Source organism: Choloepus didactylus, chromosome 20 (genome assembly GCF_015220235.1).
Source record: "Choloepus didactylus isolate mChoDid1 chromosome 20, mChoDid1.pri, whole genome shotgun sequence".
NCBI classification, from domain to species: Eukaryota; Metazoa; Chordata; class Mammalia; order Pilosa; family Megalonychidae; genus Choloepus; species Choloepus didactylus.
The window spans coordinates 11,103,197-11,122,558 of record NC_051326.1 but is presented as its reverse complement, the minus strand read 5'-3'; the positions used below and the strand labels follow the sequence as shown (position 1 = coordinate 11,122,558).

Sequence of the window (19,362 nt, the reverse complement as noted above, 5' to 3'; positions counted from 1 at the left end):
AGAAAAACATGTTCTTAAACTTAATCCATTCCTGTGTGTGAGAACCCTGGTGAATAGGACATTTTGATGAGATTACTTCAGATAAGGTGTGGCCCAGGGTGGGTCTTAATCCTGTTACTGAAGACCTTATAGGGAAGGCCACACAGAGAGAGAAAAGCCACAGAGGGAGCAGCCAGAGGCCGAAAGTCAATGGAACCAAGAGAAGGGAGAGGACAGGAGAGGTCCCCATGTGCCCTGCCATCTGACAGAGGAGCCAAGGACCAAGGACTGCTGGCAGCCAACCCTGCAGTGTCAGTCTTCAGGAAGAAAGCATCGCCTTGATGATGCCTTGATTTAGACTTCTCCTGGCCTCAAAACTGTGAGCCAATAAATCCCCATTATTTAAGCCAACCCATTGCATGGGTATTCGCTTTACCAACAAATTGGTAGGGGTTGCTCTGTCAACCCTGGACCACCATCACTAGGGGTTTGTAGTCCAGGAATCTTGTTTTTACAAACTCCCCAACTGACTCTAATGTGTAGCCAGGTTGCAAACTGGTGATAACAGAGAGAGATGGTAGTCCTGGAGCTCCAAGTATTAAAGCAAGTCAAGGCCCACGGAAACCCTGAGAGATGCTTGTAAGACAAAAAGCAAGTGAGACAAGCTTCTCTAGAGATACCAGATGAAGGTGAGGCACGGAGGGTGATGGGAGTGACATCTGGGCTACTCTTGTATTCCTAGCACGAGGGAAAGGGCTTGCTATGTGTGCATGTATAATTTCTACTCTACTTATCTGCATACTTGTGTTATATACCTCTCAGGAATATTGGAATGTCTCCCAAAATGCTGGATGGGTATGATAAAGCAGAAGTAAAGCTCTAGAATTTGTTCATTCTGATGTTTAAACCACCTGCATCCCTCTTCAGCTCCCCTTAATCAATGGGAACTGATGGGCCACAATCCTTCACATAAGTAAATACTTATGGATTATTAACCATGTGCTCAGCACATGGACTTCCAGGAAGCTTACAGCTGACTTGTGAGGATAAAATATGTCCACATGAAAACACAAATTTTCACATGGGTCTGTGTGTTCTAAATGCTTTGGGGATGGTCCACTGCAGACTTGGTGCAGGTGCTTGGAGAAGGGAAAGCTCCCCATGGGCTGGAAGGAGCTGGGTCTATGGCAGGTGGGAGCTTTGAGCCAGGCCCTGCAGGATGAGGATGCTTAGATGTTTTGGGAAAAGGAAAAGAGCCTTCCGAGTAGAGGTGATCACATGGAGGACAGACATAGCATGCACTGTGGTGATTGTGGATAAAGCAGTGGAACACACAGGCTGACTACAGGACTTGCAGTGGACTTACAGGATCAAGCAGGACACTTTGGAGGCACTCAGCTGAGATGTGGGTGAGGGGTGGGTGGTAGGGCGGCTTTACTTGGCTAACCAGTTCACGCTCTCCCTCACTCCTGCCCGCTATCTCGGCGGTGCTATGATAATTAAGACAGGGAACCACTGAGAAACTGCTGAGGACATATATCTCTGAGCTGATGAATGCTAAGTGGACACAAGTGGGGATGGAGGCCCTTGAGTAGAAATCGTGGGAAAGGAGGCTCATGGAGGAGAAGCTGTTTCTTCATTTTAATAATAAAAGAATGAAAAAGGCAATTAGATGTGGATGATTTCATTTTAGACTCAAAGGCTCCTTAAAGTATTCCTGTCCCTTCAACTGTCTTTGGTTAAAACTATCTGACTACAATTTCTACCTTAAGGGGTCCTATTTTCCAAATCATTAATTGTTTTCTTGCATTCTTAGAGATTTTCCAGTTTCTCCTAATCCCTCCTAAATCCTGGGCATTTCAGAAGTAACCTGGAGAGGCTCAGAGTGCCCTGGAGATGTTGATAAATCTTCAAATACTTCATTTGCTGGAGGAGCTTTTTCATCGTTCATGCATGCATTTAATTCATTTAACTCGTGTATATGAGAGGTGACACCCATGTGCAGAGAGCAGGAACTGACAGGCCAATTGAACTTTAGCCCTCACTTCATGGAAGAAGTTGGCTATACGGGAATATCTATTAAGTTATTAAATCAGATATGCATTATTAGGAAAAAAGGTAACTCTAGTTTATGCAGGATGTAATCAGACTTAACCAGCTTTTAAAAAACCACTCCTTTATAGGAAAAATGACAGTGACACAAAATTACATTGACAAGGCTATGCTCTAGTCATAATACATCACAAGATTTATATAAAAGAGGAAACCTCCAAAATTGAATGTCTGGGTCAAAGTCCCTGGCCTTTGTGCAGGTCATTCAGCCAGATGGTTTCCCGACCCCTAACTTTGTGTCTAGGGGGATTCTTTTTCTCCTTTGTTTGGACCTGCCAGCCTCCTGCCCTGTGTCCACACAGGGCCCCAGACACCCATGGGCACAGTTGGCTGGATAATGATGGACAGGTATCAGGTCATGCCTGTGGGACTGTCCCAGGACCCTGCTGGCTGCTCCTTTAATAAACTGATAGCCCTGACCTCATTTGGAGCTGTCAGGACCTCACCTCTGGGGGCCCCTGTTTGGCTTGGTGACGATGCTGGCCTGGAATAGAAGGGAACAGACGGGGAGTCAGGCATTTCCACACAGCCTTCGATTAGGAGTGTTGGGGTAAGTCAAGCTTGTGATTAGAAGTAACTATACTTGGAATTCAGTTACGTGAATTTCTGTGAAAATGGTGGAATGCAAAGTAATAAAAGTTTCCAGGGGAGGAGCAGATTTCAGGCCACCCTCGGTGGGGCCGTTTGATGAGCAGAGAGGAAAGAAGGTCCGTTCTCTTCAGGATCACCAAACGCCAATCACTCAAACCCAAGGACACGCCCTCCCTCCCTGGCCCACCACTGGGGGGTGCGTGGTCAGCCTTGGCAGCCAACGAGCAATTTGTCACCTCAACGAGGAGGAGGTGTGGGGCTGGAAGGGGAATTCTGAGGGGACATGTGGGGTGTGGGATGGACGCCTGCTGCCAACTCAGGAAACTGGCTGGGCGTGCCCTGGAGGTTGCCAAACCCAGTTGCAGGGGGAAGGCAAGCAGAGGCCTCAGTTACAGAGGGGTCCCCTCTGCCTTTGCACCTCCTCCCCAGTGGGCTGCAGCTGGCCTAGGCCCTTCAGCTCCTTTGGCTGGTGGCCCTCTGCCTGGGGAGGGTCATGTTGTGGTGGGCAGGGTGGGGAATAAGAGAGCGTATGTGAGCCTCCCCAGAAGCCAGCCCACACTTCACCCATTTCAAGCACAAGAGAGGCAAGATGGAAGGATGGCAAACTGGTGGTCTCAGCTTTCTTCTGACCCTTCCCTGGGCTGGAGGCCTCGGGGAAGGCCTGTGGCACCTCATCAGCCGTGAGGACCAAAAAGCTCCAATGAACACATCGGGGACAAGGTTGCCACTGGGTGTAAGGACCACCAGAAAGGAATGAGCTTCAGAAACTGGCTAGGTTGCAGCACTGCCACATGTGAGCTTGGTCAGTCATTTAACACTTGTGTTCTTACCTGTGAAATGCAGATTTCGAGAGTGCTACTTTACCGAATCAGTGTGAGGATGATAATGTATCTGAAGACCCCTCGTATGCTGAGAGGATGCGCCTGTCAGTTCTAATGACAATATCGTGCCACCTATTTGTCCTCTCTCTGAAGAGAGTGGTTATATTCTGAGTCCCTTTGTTTTCTCAGCTGTGACATATGTTGAATAAACAGTCTTTAATTGGGTGTGTGATCCTACAGGGAGGCAGTGATAGAAAAGGGTAGAAAGTATCTATTGGCAGCAGGGCAAGTCTGGGTAGAGGGCGTAAGGGGTGAAGATGAACAAGGAACCAAAGACCCAGGGCATGTTGTTGGGCCTTGAGGAGAAGGGAACCTAAAGGAGAAGGATTGGGCAGTGGGGAGAGCCCCTGGCGTTATGTGGGGCAGCACCGAGAAATGGGATGTTCTAAAACGTTGCCTTCAGGTGTGCACTAAAGGATGCTATATTAGCCACGGTGCATGGTGCAGTCCTGTCCTTGGTGACATTGACTACGACCTCTGAGGCCCTTCTGAACCGGAAGCCTGGGCCAAGCTTCTAGGCTGGTGCTGGGACCTCGGCAGCCCAGTGGTGACGGACCTTCTCAGTTAGCCCTATTAACTAATTTTGGATTCCTCTCTTTGGTAGCCCTTTTGTTCATAAATACACACACACCTTTAGTCTTCTATCCTCAAATAAAGGGAGACTTCTCCATGCTAGGAGGTGACAGCACATGGTCAGCCGCTCCACCCTCATCTTGCTGGCTGAAGCATCTGGTGTTTTGGCCAGTGTCCCTTTCGCCTCGCAGTCCCACCCGGCACGGATGGCCTTGTGCATGGCGGAGTGGGGTTTTTTGCACAGGTGGGTCAAGTATGGTGCTTTGGCTTCGTGACTTCTCCCCTGACCCCCACGCTTATTCTTGGCCCTTCCCTTCCTCATCAAGGTTCCTACTGACCTCTTATTTCTTAATAAGGCTATAAAACCACACCTTTTCACCACCTGAAAGCAGAGGCAGATGGTTAACAAAGAAAGCTGTGGCTGGTGATTTTTCTTTTTCTTCTTGCTCAGTTCTGAGGCTGAAAAAAAATTGTGGCACCTCGAACTCGAGCAGTGGCTGTGAATGTATTTGCTCTTGAATGCATCTGCGAGGTTATTAGACGTGGCTTTGATGTTACAGCGAGACTACCTGGGTCGTTTTGTTCCAATTACTCAAGGAAGAGGAGGAGGACTTCCGTGCTGCAGGGAGGTGCCCGGCTTTAATGTTTCGACGAGGCTGCCCATTCTTCGGCTGACGCGCTGGGAGAGACTCGGGGTGGCTGGGACACATCCAGATGTTGGGGCTCCTCCCTGGAGCTGAGCAGGTGGGGGCCAGCCAGCCCTCCATTGCCGGGGGTGGGGGAGCCATCAGTGCGGACCGATCAAGCACATTTCCCATCTTTCCCACCGCGTCACAGAGGATTTAGAAATAACCTCATTTTCCTCAATTAGGAAGATGGAGATTGTAATGGCTGTACTTTGCTCTCCTCAGACGTCTTTCATCTCTGAATCACAAAGTGCTCTGAGAGCATGATTAACGAAGCTTCCCAACTCCCCAGCCGGGCAGGCGCCCCTCTGCCGGCTTCAGTCGAGGCTAAATGGTGGAGGCCAGTGTGCCCGGTGGGCTCGGGGTGGTCAGAGATCCTGGGGACCCAACATAGACAAGGGCGGTTGCTGAACACCCCCCACCCTGGATGGGGGGTGAGGAGGGAGAGTAAACGGCAGAGGTTTCTGGGCTGGGAGTCAGGGTGGCACAACCCCTTCCCCAACCCAGCCCCGGTCTCAGAGTCAGTGCATGAAAAACAGGGAGCAGGTTTTGAAATTGCGTCTAGTCCGTCCCAGCCGTGCCACCCTAAGTCAGTGCGATGACAAACCCTGCCACTGTGGAGTGTCCCCGCCAGCCTGGTGTCCAGCCTTGATGGCTTCCCTGCTCAGAGCCTGGAATGTCCTTGTCAGACCCCCCGCCTCCCACCTCCCAGAAGCACCCCCCATCGCCTGCTTCTGCCCTTGCCAGCCCCAGCCACAGTGCACAGCCTCCGCCTCCCGCTCCTCAAACACCACTTGTTGGATTCTCTCCCTGTGTAGACGCCCCAGTACCAGCCCAGCTTGCCTCGCATTCCCTGCCTTCAGGCGTGGGCTCCCACCCTCTTGCCACCTCGTTTCTGTCTTCCCTCCAAATATAGACACGTGTCCCCTTGGACTGGATCCCTGTCATCTGCCCAGTCACATGGGGTCCACTCTCCAGCTCCCTCCCAGCCTGCTGCCAAGTCCAGCTCTTGGTACCCCAGCCTCCGGTGCTTTTAGAATTTCTGTTGCCTTGTTTAAAATTTTCTGCCTTCTCACCTCTTAATGCTGCTCATATCCCCACCGGCCTGTGGTGGCCCCTCTCCCCGCTCCCGTCAGCTGGCCTCAGTACAATGAAAACCAGGGCTGAAATCACCGAGTTCTTCACATGGACGTGCAGCGAAGGGCTGAGGGGCTGTCTCAGGAGCACCCCTGCTTCCAGGGGCCCACGGGACCTCACGCCTGGGCACTTGGCTGCCTTCGTGAGTGCAGCACCTGCCCCGTCTCACCTGGGTGTTGGGTGGTGGAGGTTGTAGGACACGGGAGTTCTGGATACCTGGGAGAGAACTGTCGCTGGGAAGATGCTGGCACAAAGGCTGGGACCCCAGAGGAGGGCAGTGGAAGGTCCATTTCCTGTGACTCGAGGAGGAATTAAAAAAAAAAAAAAAAGGAAACTGGACCTGTTACACATTTTGCATATTAAAAAATGCTTCTAAATGTTGCATTTTGAAAAAGAGAGATTGTGATGCTCTCCACAAAGTCCCTCACTCAGTGTTTTGGGAGTCCCAAGGGTTTGGGACAGGGCAATTTGTGCCTCTGAGGATGACTTATTAATTGGAAAATGCTTATTCTCACCCTGAAATTTGTGCTCTGCCTTCCCCGTTTTCCCACGGAGAGGGCCCCGTGGCATGGTGTCACGCTGCAAGGCTGCCCCTCCTCTCCTCACCCGTGGGTGCCCTGACCAGCCACAAAAGCGTTCTGGGAAAAGCTGTATTTTGTTGTAGAGGCTTTCAAGTGTAAAAAGCACAGTAAAACTTAATTCCATCCCTTTTCTGGAACAAACAAAAAGAAAACTGCTGAAGTGGAAAGCTCAGAACAGGAAATAGAGGCTAGCCATTAGGTTGGCATTTTAAAAACTGGAAGCAGCTTCTTTGAGTCCTCGCCGTGCACCAGGGTTTGCACAAGTTGGAGGCCATGCACCTTTGGGGTAATGTCAGTGGACTCAGGTCTTTAGGGCCGATCTGATGTGGCTGAGATGCTGGGCTCAGTTCCCGAGCAAGCATCTTTTTGGTCTGTCCACATCTATAGTCCTCGCATGGTTCCCACCCAGCCCCTCTCTCCCGACTCCCAGCTCCTCACAGACAGGCTCCCTCAGGCCCCAGCTACAGGCTCCGTTCTGGTTTAACCCTCCCGTCTGTAGGTGGCTGCTGTGCTATGCTGGTGGCTCTGCAGGACCCGGGGGCCCCCGTCACCCTGCCATCCTCTTGAGCGGCTCTGCTACTGAGCCTCCTTTGCTGCCACCAAACCTGGGACAGGTGTCCCCAGTGGCAGACTCTGAGGTGCTGTGTGTGGGACTTGACTGTATCTTGTCACCTCTCGTTTCATCTTGCCTTGCCTGCTGATTCGACCAGCGATGACCAAAAGCTTTTCTGGCTTTTCTCACCATTGCTGGACGTATAAAACTTCCCTTTCTGGGAGCCCCTGGGTAGGCTGAGCTTCAGGGAGCCTGGGGTGTGGGGAGCAGGTGTTGACTGATCTCTAACTAAGCCTTATAAATGGGAGGTGTTTGAGGTGCAGCCCTGCCAAACCGTCGGTGGCAGTGAGCGAAAAAAGGGGGCAGGTAGGGGGCAGGGGGTGGCAGAGGGAAAAGGAGACCTTGTGCAGGAATGACTAAAGGTTCCCTATTAAATAGGACTGTGATGGGATCTTTTACGGAAGCTAAATTAACAGAAGGAAGAAACAGAATTTTGTTTGTCGTCTGTTTAGGGTATTTGTTTTTCCACTTTCGTTTGCGATGCGTGGCATCCGGCCCGCGGTGGTGACCATTCGCCCCTGCTCTGGGGTGCTCGTGCATGCTGTGCTGGTGCCCCACTGTGGGCAGAGGTGGCAGATGTGGCCAGCTAACCACCAAAGACCTGTGTATTCTGCCAGTACCCGTGCCATTCCGGTGGGGCCATGTGGCTGCCTCTTGCTTTGGGAATGTGAGTGGAATTGATTCTGGACCAGGGTAATGAAAAAGTCTTTCCCCATCTGGTGAAGAAGACTTTGAGGACCTAGAGTTGAGTGGGGCCATGAGATGGAAGGAGCCTGGGGCCTCGAATGGGCATGTGGCAGGCTGTCCCAGGGGACTAGGGTGCAAGTAAGAAATAAATTTTGAAGGGGCGAAGCCCTGGAGACCTCCTGGGACCTTAGGGCTCATCTGCTACGGCATCTAGTGTGGCTGTAGTGAAGGCACATCAATGGACAAAACCCAGAGCCTTTTTGCTCCTAACCAAGCCCAGGCCACCACATCCTTATCTATGGTTTGTCCCCCTCCCTACCTCCACTCACGGAGGAGTTCAGAGGCTGCTGCTCTTGGGTGAGAAGGTTTTGAGGAAAAAAAATATGTGAGGGGAAAACAGTAAAAGAGTCAGGTTAGGGTAGCTATTGAAGGAGCTTCTTCTCTGGGTTCTGTGAGGACCTTCCTCCCTCCCTCCCTCCCTTCCTTCCTTCCTTCCTTCCTTCCTTCCATTTCTGGGGTTCTGGAATGATGAAAGTAATGGAGTCATGAATCTAATTACCTCTATTCTGTAATTACCCGGCAAATATCCTGTGAATGCATAGGGGGTTTGAGTCAGCAGCTCTGGCAGCTGCAGGGTTTGATTATGATGATTTAGCTGTTGGGAAATGCCAGGGATTAATTTCAGTCATCAGTGTAGGAACAACAAGGAGAAATGGCCCCACATCAGGAAAGGACAAATGCAGGCACGTTCTGGGAGCGCTTCGTGGCCGTGAGGTCAATTAGACCAAGGGGCCTGCCTGGGAGGGAGGTCGGGAGCTGCCCTCTGGAGCCACTCAGGCAGGGCCAAGAGTGGACTGCGGATCTGCGTGCGTGCTGCCACCCCCCAGGTGACTGCTCTTTTAGAGTCTCACCTGTGAGGTCTCTGAAGGTGACAGATGTCCGTGGTTGATGCTCTTTGCCTTTCCTAGCCGATGTTCCCTTCCGTTGCTGTCCACAGTCCCCGGGGTGGTGCAGTCGCCGTGGCTGTCCCCATTTCACAGATGTAGACATGGGTCTTGGAGCAGATATTTCAGAATGACACAGTTCATGGTAATTTCTAGATTAGAACCCAGGTCTCCTGTGCCCCTTTTGCTGTCTCGCACTGGCTTAGATGAGGAACATATGTCCAATTATAATGCTTTTTCAGTGGAAAAAGTTTGTTCCTTTTATGTTTTTTTTTCTTTTTTTCAAATAGTTCCGAGGAGAGTGTCATGGGAAAAAAAAAAAAATCTGGGTCTTGTGCAAATCAGATCCTCCTGTACCAGGAAGGTGGTGAAGAGCTCTGTGAATTTGAGGTCTCTTAAATAAGAGGCCAAGGGTCCCCTGCGATCTTAGATCTGCTTGGAGTTCTACTTGCTTACTGGCTGCCCCTGAACCCTCCTCTAGGAAGTATGCCCCCTCCGGTGGAGCGGAGAGAGTTCTGGTATCTGGGTTGAAGCCAGCACTGTCCTGAGCATTTTGTTTCAGTCGGAACTGTCTGCTGCTCTTTTCTCCTTTTGCTTTGGATCTCAGTGTTCACCTTTTACTGTCTTGGAAATTCCCAAGAAACTCAGATATTCAGCTCCAAATTGAGCTTCCCGGGAAAGGGGCCTTGGTGAATAAGGAACAGCTAGGTTGTTTGGGTCTGGGGGCTGAGGCGTAGGGGAGGTGGGATTGTGGGGCAAAATGGAAAGAGCTCACAGATGGGTTCCACCCAGGGCTGGGCCTGTTCCCTGCATTTGGTATGAATCCATCAGCGCCAACGCTTACCTTTACCAATGGAATAACCAAGTCTCTCTGTTTTCCGAAGGCCTGACAGGCTAGTTTCCCTCGGGTACAGGGCACTCTCACTTTCTCTGCAGGAGCTAGGACTGCTAGCTAGGGGGCAGGAAGCATGGGCAAGCCAGGGTGGAAGGGCTGGGTCTACAGTGACTTGGTGGAGAAGGGTCTGAAACCCTGGTGTGCTCCTGGTTTCTGACCACATGTGGCAGCAGGCACCCAGAGACAAAGAGGCTCTAAGTAGTAGTGGCTTCCAACAGACACCTGCTGGGGGGTGGAATTGTCTTATTCTGATGCAATCCCTGACCCTACACCTGGCCACCATGTATAGGCTCATTGCACTCTTCTCATGCTCACCTCTCTACCCAGAACACAGGCTGACCACAGCTCCTTATCCTGGCTCTGAACTGGTCTTGTCAACAGCCCTGAAGTGAAATATTCCCCAAGATCCAAATTCATACCCACTATTAATTTTGACTGAAGCCCCCAACTATAGTCCTTACCCTGGCCTGGACTCTGACGGGAAATCTAAATATTGACCCCAAAGCACGGCTCAACAGCTTCTAAGGTTTCCCTAATCTTAAGGTCTCTCTGAAAGTCCAGCCCCGACTGAAACTTACAACCAAGCCCACTCTAAACCAAGTCCTCCTTCTAACCTATAGCCTAATCCTAACCCTTACCATTGCCCAAATGTGCACCATAGCTTAGTCTTGCCAATGTAATCTCAATCTCTAATTGTAGCCTAGCTTTAAATCTAACCCAACCCAGAAACATTTTTTAAGGCCTGGCTCTTATGAGCAGGAAACTCCTACCTCCCTTGTCTCCTCCCCGAACTTGCCTCTCCACTCCTATGCCTGTCACCCTGGGCCCCCTAAGGTAATGACCTCTGTCCTCCCAGGCAGAGTTTGTGCCTTGAACTTTGAACCTGTATTAGTGTGTTTTGATTTCCAAGATGGAAGACCGGATGATGGTCTGATGATAGATGAATCTCAGGGGCTGTGTATTGGTTGAGGTGGGTGGGTTATGGTGTCACCCCTTAGAGGATCTATTTATATTAAGAATTTCTGTCATCAATTCCAAGGCTATTGGGGTGAGTGGAGAATAATTTAAAATCAGTATATGTGATGGTGGGGTGGAGGGAGCTCAGGGTTTAGCTTTCTGATCGGATTCATCACCTCCCTACAGTTCACTGCCCTAAACAGTGAAGTGGGAATAAAGTAAAGGTTAAATGAGATAATATATGTAAAGTGCTTTAGAGCTCTCAATAAATGCTTATTATTACCATTAATATCATCATCATATTTTTTCTATTTCTTGGCCTTGAATGTATCTGAAACGATTTACAGTTGCACACAAATAAATTAACAGAAAATGTGAACCAAAGTTTTAGCTGTCAATTTTCAACAAAACCTACCATTGGAAAGGTAAACATTTTTGGCAATGGTAACCTCTCTGAAGGCCAAGTTCATAACACAACTGAATAGAAAACTTTTCTGTTACTTAGATCAGTGGAAGTTGGTACGAGCTACGAGTGCGTGAAGCAAAAAAAATCATCTAACATTTAGTTCAATGTGACACAGTGAGAGAACAGAGACTGTGGAGACATACAGGTGTAATTATAATCATGCTCCCTTGCTTACTAGTTATGGGTCCTTCACTCATTCATTCATCCATTCATTGAACAATTCCCTTCCATGTCTCAGACACTGAACAGAGCAGGCATCTTCCAGCCCTCATGGAGCTTTCAACCTAGAGACAGAGACAGATGCTAATACTGCAAACAAACACACAGATCGTTACAATTTGAGATGAAATGTAAGATGTAAAATGTCATGCTGTGAGAGAGGGTAACAGGAGGAGAGGGTCCCTGCTGATTTTGGGGGGTTGAGAAAGGCCACTCTGGACCTGAGGGATGACTGGGACGTACTCAGTGGAACCATGGGGGAGAGAGTGTTCCTCGCACCACAAGGGTCCTTAACTGCAGGGGAAAAAAAGACAACTTCATTTCTCAGTAGTGTTAGCAGAACCTGTGACTTTGTCACCCATGGAGACTGGGATTATTATATCATATTGGAACTATGGCAGTTCCTAGACCCATTGCTGGATCTTGTTAGTTAATACGTTGATAGAGACACACATACATCACAAATGTATTTTAAAATATTTTGATGACTATATTTTGATGTAATTGGTTTTTTTGGTATCCTATGCAATTTATTTCATACAGTAAAACATATTCTGTGCAGGGCTGCAAAGCCTTCACCAGTCTGTGGAGAGGGAGATATTAAAGATCCTTGAGGGCCAGACGGAGGAACCTGATTTTCTCTTAAGAACAATGGAAGGCCATGTTTAAGAAGCCGGATTGATTTCATGCTTCCCTTTAAATTAAAATAACAACAGCAATAACCACCACCTCTTCACTGCTGGGTGTGAGGAAAGGAGTGTAGGGCGGGTAGAGATAAAGCAGGGAGACTTGCAGCTTGGACTGGGGTGATGGCAGTGGGGGTGCAGAAAAGAGGATGGATTCAGGATATACTTTAGGGATAAAACTGGAAGCTTGTGGTAACAGATTAGATGTGGGAGGTGAGAGAAAGATCACTGTCAAGGCTGATTCCACAGCCTTTCTGATTAAGTCACCAGTGGATGTGAGAAGGAAGACGGAGAAGGGTATGTGGAAAGGGAGTATTTCATTTTAGACACGTCAGTTGAGATGCCCGTGAGTGGCCCAAATGGATGTGTCAGGTAGGCGATTGGATAAATGAGTCTGAAGCTTAAATGAGATCTGGGTTGGAGATTGGAATTTGGAGATGCCAACATGGATGACGTTGAAAGTCCTGCAGACGCATGAGGCTGTCTTGGGTGAGAGTGAAATGAAAAAGGCTCTGGAATAGCTCTGTGGATCTTCAAATTTTAGAGATGGTGTAGTAATGGATTATTAAAGACTAGCTATAATACAAGGGCTAACATTTATTGAGGTCCTATGTGGTAGGCATTGTTCTAAATGTGTTAGATGTATTTATTCCTTTATTTTCACAACTCTATGGAGTAAACTGAGGCACAAGAGATGAAATATTTGCCCAAGTTCATGCAGTTGGTAGTTGGAGGAGCTCAGGATATGAGCCAGCGATTTGGCTCCAAAGCTTGTTCTCTGAACCCACATGGAGACTTGGTTTGTGTACCCAGAAGTCAGGAGGCAGGAGAAAAACCAGGAAAGTGAGGTCAAGAAACCTAAGAGAATAATATTTACAGGTGGAGGGAGTGCACAACTCAATCAGATGCTGTTTAGGTCCAGGAAGATGAGTTCCAAAGAGTATCCACCTGGTCTGGCAACATGGGGTTGTAGGAAGATGGGAAAAAGCAAATTTGGTGGAGCTGTGGGAGCAGAAGCAAGTTGGAGGGGCTTGGAGAGAGAATGTGAGCTGAGGATGTGGACCTGGCCTGGGTCCTTAAGTGTCCCCTGAGGGTGGAATACTTGCTTTGCAGGGTAGTTTGAAGATCTGGAATGTTTGGCACACAGCAGGCAGGCCATAAATGTGAACAATTAGAATAAATGTTGACATGTATCTTGAGGTCATGGAGGCCTGCAGAGTTGGTAGCACAGGAGCAAGATGCTCCAGGTTTGGTTGGTGAGCACACCCATGTGCAGGCACCATGACAGGCTCAGTGAGAGACTCCAGGATGCAGAAGACAAGCTCTGCCTCCCGATGAACTTACAGGCTGGTACTAAATGGAAGACATACCTTGAAAAGGCAATAAGGCCATGGTAGGCCGCCCCCAATAAATACACAAATAAGGAGGGTTGATGGAATTCAGAGGGGAGGTCTCTGGGCTAGGTGGGATGACACATTTGGACTAGTGAAGTGTCCCTGTTTCTGCAGGAGGGATGAGGGACTCCAGGCTGGGGGACAGTGGCTTTGCCCCAGCCGGGATAGATTCCAGGCAACGCTGTCCATCATACACATTCCTACTGGAGTGGTGGCAACACTTCACATTTAGAACAGCCTCTCTCCACAGGCACTTCAAAATGTGAAGGCATTTTGTAAACGGAACAGAAACGTACCCCATTACTCCTCCCTGTCCTGCCTTCCCCCAGCCATCCTTCTGCTGGGATCCTTTGACTGCTTCTGCTCCCAGAAGAAAGGTGAGTTGACTCAGTTCAGCCTCCGAACTGTCTGCCTTCGGAGGCACCTGGGCATTGCTTTTGGCCTCAAGGCTGTGTGATTAGTGACTCAGACAAAAGCTGGGCTTCTTTGTGTTCTCATCGGGGATAGCCCTCCCCAGGCCCCTGGAGATTTGTTGGGACCCCGGACCTATACCTTTGCCAGGAATCCTGGAGGGTAATGTGGAAGGAGCAGGCAGGTCATGTTCATGAGAGGGGGTTGCACGAAAGGGCTGTGGGTGCCTCCAGGAACTGGGGGTGGGCCATGCAATGCACAAGCATTCACATCTGCTGCAAGTCCTGGACGAATTCGGGGGTGCTGTATGGCTTTCAGAGCCATTTGGAACTTGCCCTAGTTTTTGTGATATTAGCACATTCCTCTTCAGTAGGTGTTCTTTTTCACACAATTAATATAAAAACATCTGTAAATGCATGGAGTGCCCCTGATAATTCCACAGAGTCACTGAGTGCTGGGTGGAGAGTTTGGGGACTAAGGAGGGTGAGCCTGGGGCATTTAGTACAGGAACTTGCAGACATGTCTATTGTGTGGGGATAAAAGAAAATTATTCTCTACTTTTTGCTCACTATCCCACTTCCTTCTAGCCCACCTAATCCCAGCCATCCTTCCAGGCCCAGATTAAGTTCCATATCCTCCCAAAAACCTTCCTTAATCATTTTATTTCATAGTAACTCTTCTGCAAAGGAAATAATTGTATTTTTTTTTTGGCCTGTGTTTGATGCCTGTAGATCTATGTCACCATGTATCATTTTTTAGCTCAACTCTAAACTCCACAACCTCAAGCATAGTATCTTCATTTTTTGTTTATTTATTAATCCATGGATTTAGTTAGTAGTTAGCAGTACTGTTTAGAAACCAAGAATCCTGGCTCTGGAGTCAACCAGCTTGGTTTAAACTTGGATCTGCCGCTTGCTAAGCGCATGATTTGGGGCAAGTTCATGCACCTCTCAGTGCCTTAGTTTCTTCATCTGTAAAATGGGGATAATGATAGTTGTATTAGTTTCCCATTGTTGCTGTAACAAATCACCACACACTCACTGGCTTAAAACCACACAAACTTACTATCTTATAGTTCTGGAGATCAGAAGTCTAAAATGGGTTTTGTAGGGCTAAAATCAAAGTGTTGGCAGGGCTGACTCTAAGAGGAGAATCTGTTTCCTTGCCCTTTCCGGCTTCTTGCCCACTGTCACAATCCCCTTCCATCTTCAGGAATGCAATTGCATCACTCCAGTCTTGGATTTTGTCATCACATCTTCTTCTCTGGCTCTGACTCTCCTCCCTTCCTCTTTGAGGGATCTTTCTGATTCCATTGGGCCAATCCAGATAATTCAGGATCGTCTCCCCATTGCAAGATCTTTAACATCATTCCATCTGCAAAGTTCCTTTTGCCATGTAAACATTCATACGGTCCAGCGTTTGGGCTGTGGATATTATTCTCCAACCACAATGTTACCTCTTAGGATTATTTTGGGGATAAAATGAGATGGTCTACACACAACCTATTGACCATTACTGCTGCTCCATCTGTGGCCAAATGCTGCTAGATTTAGTGAATCATTTAGGTCTTCCCTGGAACCTGGAACTTGAGAGTGTCCTGTAGGTGTCTGGTGACGTATGGGTATGACTCCTAAAGTCTCAGTGCTTTGCCTCCCAAGAACAGACTGCCTTTTTCTCAGCGAGGACAGTCACTCACCCAACTCCCCATCAGCATCCTCTTGGGAGCTGCATGTAGTTCAGACCTCTCTCTCTGGGAACAACAAATCTGAGCCCAGAAGCTCAGGTCTACCCTAGAGTTCTGCCATGTTTTGTTGAATTTCTGTTGAATGTTAGTATCTGAAGTTCTCAGTCCTTGGGAAGATGAACCGAGGTTCAAGAGACCGGGAGCTAGCTACATACAAGGGAGGTGCCCATGAACTTGCGTTGAACTGTGAAAGCCTCTGAATTGTAGTCCCTGATGGACTTTTAATCCTGCAGAAGACTCTGGCAGTGTGGAAGATGGATCCTGGAACCCCTCTCATTTTGTCTCCCTCACAGGCCTGGGCCAGAGGTTGAGGAGGAATATGGGTCAAGAACCTGCAGACAACAGGATCTGTGTGGAGATAATCGGTCTCCTTGGGAGGGGTGGGGCAGGTGGATTTTGCGACTGTTTTCAGGCAGCCTTTCTAACTGTGGTCCCTCCAGCATCCCCAGCTGGGAGATGTGCAGCTGCTCTTAGACATCACGGCAAGAGGAGAGATTCCTTCCCCGTGTGTAATTGAGGGGCGTGTGAACGAAGGCCAGATCTCTGCGTGAGAAGGCAGTGGGTGGGGAACGGAGGGTCTGGCTCCAGCGAGGGAACCTGATGTTGTTCGTTTGCCTCTCTTGGCCTTGGTTACCCCGTGTGAACAAAGTGGTGGATTGAAGTTCCTGCCCAAGTCCTAGCCGGCTGTGATTCTAGAATTGTGTAAAGAGTTACACCAAAGAACTTTAAAATAAATCCTTCTCAGATGATTCATTTTAAGCTCATGTCAACCAAGCATAGCTTGTGAGTTTTGACTCAGTCCACGGAAATGTCTGGGTCATTCCCTGCTCGTTTGTATTTACTCATTTGCAACACTTAAAGAAACCCCTGATACTCCTGAATTCTGTCCTTTATCCACACTCCAGTTTAGCCAAAACAAGTTGTCCTCTTGGGGCTTTAGGAGGCTCCAAATGTCCTTAGGTTGGTGGAGAGAAATATATACTGAGGGTTACAGAACATCTTTCTAGAAAAAGAGAAATAAAGGTGTGCTCTTAGCCATTGTGGAAGCGGGAAAATGGGACCAAAGTGGAAATCCCTAAGCTGAAGCAGGGTTTGAAATTACTTGCCCCCTGGGGAGGGAGCTCCCCTCACACCACAGAGGGCACGGGGCTGAAAACCACCCTTCGGTCCATGATCTACAGGGAAGGGGCAGCCTGCAGGACACTTTCTGTGACCCCTGGACTTTGAAGGAAGCTGACGAGCTCTATGATGAAATGGATCTTTCTAATAGTTGGGAGGAAATCATATTGCACCAAGAAAAAAGTCAAGCCACATGGGCTGCAGAGGAAGTGGCCTCACCAGGCCGCAGAGGGGGCAGAAAGGAGAGGTCAGAGTGATGGGGGGCAGGCAGATGGGGCCACCGAAGCGGAGGCCCAGAGGCCAGAACCAGCCCCTGTGTTTGGGAAGCTACAACCAGTTCGGTGTTTCTGGAATGCAAGGTGAAGGGCAGGGAGTGACAAGCTTTGGCTTGAGAGGGAGGCAGAGGGCAGGCCAAAGGAGGCCTGGTGGACCGGGAAAGGTGATTGGACTTGGTCTTGTGGGGGTGCAGGGCCGGGGAGCCCCGAAGGGTGTCAGACGGGACATGCTGTCGTTCATGGAGGGTTCACTAGCCCGTTCCTTGTCACCGTGTGCACACTCTCCCCGTCTTCTTGTTTCCACTCAGCTCCAGGCTCTTCACTCAAGTTGAGAACAAGCCGAAAAACACATTCTTGAGACAAATCTGTGCTTCCTCCAAAGTGTTGTTTGCAGAGTGGGAGGAAAGAAACTTGACACAAGATATTTGTGACTTTGGGGACAGACAGTGTACTTTGCACATTGCTGGGGCATTTCGGGTATCCCCCAGACGCTTAATCACATCCTGCACGGCTCTGCGGGAAACGCCGAGGTGACAGCTTGTTTGTGGCGGGCACATCCCCATCAGTGTCTAATGACGTCCTCTCTTCTTTCCTAAAATGTAATCCTCAAAAGCAAAATAGACATCATTTCTATCTGAGCAACAGCTTCAGAAAAAATTAGAATAAAAGGGAGAAATGGAGCCTCCTCTTTCTCAGTCTCACTGGATCCAGGAGGTGTATCTGGAACAGAATTTGTAGAGGTGACCGAAGCCCCCCGTATCGGACTGTGTGGTGACACAGTGGCTGTCGGAGAAGGAGCCCCGTGTTGAGGGTCGGGGAACCTGTGATTTATTTGTCCTCTGGCTGTGTGACCTCAGATGAGTCTGATCTTCTCTCTGGATATCAGTGTTCCCATTTGCAAAACGAAGCATTAAACCAGATATTCTCGGCTTGTGCAAAATTCTGTATCTGGTCACTGGAGGGTTCTTCTCCCAGGTTCTAGTCACTGCCCCCACTGTATCTTAAACCCTTTTTGATGGTATTTATTATTATAACTGGTTTATTTCCAAAGAAGACTTGAGTCAGATGACAATGAAAGACGTGATCACACTGGAATCGTTAAAAAGACAAAGATCAAATGTCATTTGGTAGGTGGTGGTGGTGCAATGAAAACTATACCAGAAACCTGGGATGAAAAGAGCTTTTTCAAATAAGCATTACAGGAGAGCTTTGAGCTTCCAGGCTGCTGAAGGAAGGTAAAACTCCCATCTCATGCTCCAAAGGAGACGACTGTACCAGGCACCTATGTAAGAGGGACGGTGAGCTCTAGAATGCACAAAACATCGATGGCACTTCTACGGAGATACAATGTATTCTATGTGTGGCTTTTGTTCATTTTTCCCACTTCTAGAGATTCCCATTTCCTTTTGCAGAAATGAACAGATACGTCTCAGAAACTGACGAAGGCTGACAAATCTAAGGTTTGCTTAGAGCATTTTTTTTTTTAGAAAGTAGGACAAATAGGCAGGGCCTGCTTTCTTGAGTTGCTGTTCTTGAGGCTCTTGCCCCTGAGCCTTGGAGAGCACAGGGCATGTGCTCTCCTGTCCACGTTGCATGTGTGATTTTGAACCTCTTGTGTGTTCTGGCTCTACTACCTGCTTCCAAGCAGCCACATGCAATCCTTTCATCTCCCCTAACCAGACACCACCCGGAGTGTCTCTCAGAGCCCAGTGCCAGGATTCTGGGTGACTCTTCTCTCCTACTGACCTACAAACCCTTTTGGGGTGTTTGGAAGTTGACCTTTCCTATTCTGCAGCAAGCTGAGAAAATGCCACATACTGAGTAGATGTGCTGCACAACAACCTGTTGAAACCAGAGAAAATTTTTAAAAATTAGCTTGAAAATGAGCAAGTTTCATGTTTTGCAGCTACCTCATCAGAAACATACGTTTGCTGTGTGAACTGTGGCAGAGACAGAAAACCATCCTTCAAGCAACTGTGTTTCTGATTCTGCATAAATTTGGGAGCTGCTTGGGGAACCAAGGGCTTGGAAACCAACACTCTTTGCTGCTGAATGTGTGCGTAGCTCACATTAAGGACAATGTAAGATAAGTGGGCACTCAGACACTAGCAGAATTTAATTCATAGCATGGCTGGAAGCACTATGTGTATGTGTGTGCTTAATTTAAGGCTTGGGAAAAATGCTAAATTTAGAGCTCATAACATTGGCTCTACCTGTATCCATCTTTGATATTATGTGACTTTTAGCAGTTGAGAGAGTTCAGTTCATTCTATTCAGACTCACAAAGGATGGAGGCTGCGCTGAGAGGCTCAGATGGTCCCACTATTCAGCACAAAGACAGGTGGGACTGGAGTTTGGGGCATCTTTTAAGTAGAAAAGCCTGAGAACTGGAAACCCGATTAGCAGCTTCCT

General features: G+C 48.6%; 1 long non-coding RNA gene across 1 annotated transcript in view; it reads left to right on the top strand.

Moving 5' to 3' along the window:
- Positions 1–13,686: 13,686 nt before the first annotated feature.
- Positions 13,687–19,362, top strand: part of LOC119516664 — a 42,871-nt gene continuing 37,195 nt past the window's right edge. The window contains exon 1 of the long non-coding RNA XR_005213345.1: positions 13,687–13,778. This is a non-coding gene — a long non-coding RNA (uncharacterized LOC119516664). The remainder of the gene's footprint in view (positions 13,779–19,362) is intronic.